Raw genomic sequence first — 6,118 nt, 5'->3', positions numbered from 1 at the left:
GTTCTAAACATTGTCTTTGATCCTTCATTTTTATTGAACAAGTTTAACTCCCTGAAATTCCATGATATATTTTGGCATAAGACAAAAAGAACTGAATAGATTATTTTTCTGAGTCTCTTTTAAACTTTGGAGTAAACACAAGTTAAAAGTTATTATCGATACCATGTGACTGAATTAAAGGTGCAGAATGTGTTTTTATATGCACTTCAAAGAAATATTTGCAACTAATATTCTTTGGATAATATAGTAAAACCTTTAAGCACATTTTTTCATTTTCAAACATTTTAGGCCAAGATCATTTTTACACTGTTTTTTTTTAATTGCTAGAGAAGGCCTTGAACATTTCAAGAAAGTAATGTTTAAAAAAATAAATAAATAAACTTCTCTGTGTAGAAACCAGTGTTCTGAATGTGGATGACTAATGTCTGAGGAATAAATACTCATTACATACAATTGTGGGTGGTAGTTTCTTCAGTCTGTGGACTATTTTGTAATCAAAGTAAAATTTTATTTATTTTTCTTACATAATACAATATGAATTATTTGGAATATTAGAAATGGAGGTAAAGTTTTGTTTTTAACTTTAAATTGAATTTATTGGGGTGACACTGGTTAACATAATTATCCTGGTTTCAGGTGCCTAATTCTACAACACATCTCTATACACTGTGCAGTAAAGTTTTTTGTTTTGTTTTGTTTTGTTTTAGAGAGAGAGAGAGAAGAAGGGAGAAAGACAGGAAGGGAGAGAAATCATTAACATAAACTCATAGTTGCATCACTTTAGTTGTTCATTGATTGCTCCTCATACGTGCCTTGACTGGGGGACTCAAGCCGAGCCAGTGACCCCTTGCTCAAGCCAGTGACTTTGGCCTCAAGCCAGTGACCTTAGGCTCAAGCTAGCAACTTTTGGGCTCAAGCCAGCAACTTTTGGGCTCAAGCCAACAACCTTAGATCATGTAGATGTTCCCACACTCAAGGCAGCAACCACGCATTCAAGACAAATGAGCCTGCACTCGAGCTGGCAACCTTGAGGTTTTGAACCTGCCACCTCAGCATCCCAGGTTGGCGCTCTATCCTCTGTGTCACTACCAGTTGGTAAACCATATAGTAAAGTTTTAATCAACCAAAAATCATTACAAGGATTCTGAATAATGAACTCATTCCTGAGTCCTTAAGACTAGTCACAATGTTTTGTTGTCTGACTGCCGATCAGCAGTTATTTACTCTGGCCCGTGTCCCTATAACAATCAGTTTCTCATGAGAAAGCATCTGAGTGTGAACTCTGCACTCTGGTCTGCAAGTGGCACGTAGATCACCTTTTCTTGACATCTTTTCCACTGGCTGTCTCAGTAGGCATGCCTTCTATCAGCAAACTGGGCTGTCGCCTGAGCTGGACCAGAATTCTGGATCCCTGGTCCCAGTGGTCCCACTCCATAGTGGGAGTAATTAGTTGAGACTCTCTAGATCCAATCCTGATATGAAGGCTACTAACCTTCCTTTCTAGCATTTCAGTTGCCTCTTGCAACTTTAATAACCATGTATTAAATTTTACCTTGATATAAGCAGTTCTTCAAATACCCCTTTATAGGGATTTGCTAAGAAATACCAAAGCAAATACCCTTTTAAAATAAGACATTCTTCAGTCATAGGCTCTCCCCTGAGGTGGTTGCTGGCTACTAGATATATCTTATATCTATATAGATGTAAAACAGGCGGCTACAACTTGATTATATCAAGCAGGGTACATTCCAACGTTAATGCTAAATTTGAAATCCAAGTGTGCATTTAGCTTCAAATCCGTTATTTTTTTTAAATAGATGAATTTCTTTTACTGAGCAGCTTGGCCTCTGAGAGACTTTCACTGTAATTATACAGCTGTGGTTCCCCAGATTGCCTGGCACCTGAATGCCTGGTCACTCACGGAAAGAGTCGGCATTATACCAGCCAGGCACATGACAGAACACATACTCACCTGGTTAGTTTTCCTCCATATGACAAGCATAGGCCAGTATTTTGGACAATCTATAGATTCTCAGAACATTCTCATCATCCTCTGCCCATCATCATCATGTACCAAACACTAACTGAAGTGTCAACTACATGCATCATGTAACTCCTTTTTTGGCCTGAACAGATCCTCTTTCTTAAGTCTATGTCTCAATATAAAGAAACACTCAGTTGGAGCAAAAGTACTCAGTACTTGCTTCCAGCTGCACATCTAGAACCAGAACATACCCCTGTTCTGAGTAACACTAGTATGCAATTTCTGTCTAATGTGGATAAAATGGAGAGCAATATATACATGGACCCTGTACTCATACAGTTGACCATCAAAAGCCTAGGACTGAAGAAGAAAAATAGTAACTACAAAGGAAGAAAAAAAAAGGGGGGAGGAAGGAGGGCAGAAGGAAGGAAGAAAGGAAGGGAGACAGATAGTATAAAAGAGCTGAGGAGCAGCAGTGCTTGTGGTACTCTCACTGAATGACATGAGCTATGATTATGTGCTGAAATGTAAGAAGTGCCAAATAAAGTCCCAATTCCCCCAGAGCTTGCCTCTCCTTTTGCCATAGTGCTGGAAATCCCCAAATTAATCCTTTTGTTTACACAATCAGATTGCCCAGCACATGACACAAACTGAATAAATACTTCCTGAATGAATATTATAACAAGAACTCTATAGCTCCAGCCTTTCATCATATTAGTCTTCAAGGGCATAAACCTTGGGATTTGGGAATGTGTTCTAGAACCATGCAAGCTCCCAGGAGAATGCCAGGGTGCATGCTCACAAATTTGCTCACAGCCATCTCAGCTGCAGATAATCATTTTTCCTGCCTAGTGTGGACTTTGAAAACTTAATGTGAATGAGTAACCATCCTCTAACACGTCTATTTTCATAGATGGAAAACTAACAGCTATACTGCAATGACCTGTAATACCAAATTATGGCAACACATTCTGTGCTGACCTACTTATGTAGCAGGAAGTGACTCAACAGAGAATAGACACTCAGATAACTTATTAGAGGAAAAGAGAATTAAAAGCTGGCGGACCACAAGAGACTAGTAGCTTCAAAGACACATGCTCCCCGAAACTGATTTTCTTACAGGTTATATACCTTTTACAGAATACAGGTTTTCATGCAAAGGGCTTATGATCCCTTTGTCTACAGGTATACTCACTCTCATGACTCCAGGATGGGAGGGTGAGTTTAGGTGGGTTCAGAGGATGTGTTGGAATTTTTAAATTAAGGTATGTAAACATTGTTTCTTAAAAGCTTTTAAGAAAAGACAAGGGAAAGCATTTTCAAATAAGTTCTATCTTCCTTGCTTTGTGTAACAAGTGGCCCTAGTCACCCTTTCAGAGAACTATAGGAAGTAGTTAATCTATAACTGGCTGACTCAGTTGCCCCTACAGGCTCCTCTCCTTTACATTCTTCTTGTTTCTTTCTTCTCAGGAAAGAGAGGTAGGGGGCCTGACTTCTTTTTCCTTACTTACACTACTGGCCCTGTTAAAGGAGAAAAATCAAAACAGATGTGCCTGGTTAATTGAAATAGATTTTTAATTGAAATAGATTTTTTAAATAAAAGAGATTTAGTAACTGAATTTCAACTACAGTGCTAAGGAAGAATCATTACATTGATACTCCAATCTTTAGATTTTAGAAACAGAGATTAATTTGATGGAGAAAAATCTTAGAAAATTAAGGTTCAAAGTTTGGAGCCATCTATGGGCCAGATAGCAACACTTTGTGAACTGCATTTATGGTTCTTACCAGTTCTTGGTTATAACAGTAACCATTCAGTGATTCATTGAATAAATATTTGAGGCTCTGAATGTGTGAGACAATAGATGGCTGACAAAAAAAAATTATCATTCCTTATAAATCTGAAGTCGGTAACACTTAATTTCAAGAAACAATAATTATGTATCTATTCTACATCAAGTCTTATGCTGTTATGCATACTGGGAAAACCATCAACTGCAACACAATATGATAAGACTTGTAATAGATATATGCAAATGATTCTAACAGAATATGATGGAAGAAGCAGACAACTGCTTCATGATGACAGAAATAGATTGTTTGTTGTTGTTTATTTCTCTGTGTGTGCATGTGTTTAATCTTGTATTGAGCTCTTATTACATTTTAGGCACTAGACTAAGTACTTTTCAGGAATTGTAATAGGATGCTCACAGCCCTAGGAGGTGAGCAATTATTTTTCCTACTTCAACCCTGTAAGTGTGAGGGAAAGTTGGAAGGAGTGCTGAGAGAAGTATGGGATATTGAATCTGGCCAGGTAAGAAGTACAAGGCAATAAATGGCCTTGTAGCACCTGAAGGCAACAAGGAGCTACTGCAGAATTTTTATGCAGAAGAGTAACATGTTCTCCTGTCCTATTACAAAGAGCACTTTACCTTCATATTAGCTTGGTAGGGATATACCCTCAGGAGCTTTCTGCAGAAAAGCTTTCCTGGGTCATGAACATTACAGAGTAAGTCACATGAGGAAGCAGTGATTAAGATAACTTTACCGAGGCAAGGTTAGCATGCTTAGCCATCATGTCAATAGCTTTAAGAGCACTGTTTCAAGTATTGGCTCGTTGATTCACTGGCATTGTTTTTCTGCTGGTGGCATATTGTAAGGATGTGAAAAGCAATACCTATCTGTAAAATGCATTGCCAGTTTATTCCTGATAAATCTCTTAGCAAGAGAAAAAAAAATAGAGCTGTAGCCAAGTTTGAGCATTAAAAAGAACAAACAAGCACACAACCATCACCACCACTACCACAGCCACCATCACCAAACCCCCACCCCACACACACACACAAGGCTCTGTTTGATCTAATGCATTTTGATTCTGTGTTATATATTGTTATGATCAGAATATATTAATATTAGCTTCCTTTTACATATTGAGTAATGTGCTCAGTAGTGGCTATAGTTTACTGGTTTATTAACCCAACTGCAGATTAGAAATCTGAGCAACTTTTTTTAAAATGCTCACTTCAAGGTCTCACCGTAGACCAATTCACTCAGAATTGCTCTGGGCAAGGCCCAGGTATTGGTATTTTTTTTAAAGGTCCTCAGTTGATTCTGATACATAGCCAGAGTCGAGAACTATAAGCTTTTAAGGGATGCATAAGACTGCATTAGCTACTGACCATGGTGTGGTGAATTGCAATTCTTGCCAGGGTAAAGATCCTCCCTAGGCTTTCAGCATTTTGAATGAAATCCATTGCTCTATACCCTAAACAAATTATTTGTTTGCTTGTCTCAGCATACCTGTCAGGACATATTCAAAGGTCAAGACCGAATTAATGCAGAAGCTGTCAAGATATACTCTTGAATCCCAGGTGCTATTGTTGGCCGACTTTATCCATTTAAAAAAAAAAGGGTTTTAAACTCAGTCCTCAAAGAGTTATGTATTTCCTCATATATTTTACTTACCCTTAGAATATGTTACCTCCAAAGAAAGCAATGATGACTAAATTATTTATAAAACGATATGCTTCTCAAGGAAAACATTAAAAGAGAAATTAGAACCTCTTCCTTAGACAGTGATTTGTTTCACAAATCCAAGTAGACACTTTGTAAACACAGCTAATTATAATAATAATACTGACAGTACTAAATGACAAGTTATTATAGAAAACAAATCTAAGTATTAGCTAATGTTTTTCTTAATTGATCTGAGCTGTTCCAGTCAACACCCTCCCCCAAAAAATCAACTCAACTTTTATTACAGGATTTAAGTGTTTTGTTTTGTTGTTTTCAACTAATCTTGAATCTTTTAGGGTGGAACTAAACCTAAGGAATACCTGTGCTGTGAAGCTTTCAGGACAACAGGATTCAAGAGTCTGTAGCATACCTGCATCTGACAAATGAGAATCTTGTCTAACACTGCTTTCTAGGAATGGGAGCCATTGATAGTGACTCTTCCATCTCCTATCAGGTGAACAAATTTCAAGGTTAGGTGCATCTTTTCTCCATGACATAAAAAGACAGATGTTATAGTAGATGGAACATAACACTGTTTATAAGAAAACACATGATAGGGCCCTGGCCGGTTGGCTCAGTGGTGGAGCGTCGGCCTGGTGTGCGGAAGTCCTGGGTTCG

Source organism: Saccopteryx bilineata, chromosome 5, assembly GCF_036850765.1.
Source record: "Saccopteryx bilineata isolate mSacBil1 chromosome 5, mSacBil1_pri_phased_curated, whole genome shotgun sequence".
NCBI lineage: Eukaryota > Metazoa > Chordata > Mammalia > Chiroptera > Emballonuridae > Saccopteryx > Saccopteryx bilineata.
Note: the sequence above shows the minus strand (reverse complement) of the source record.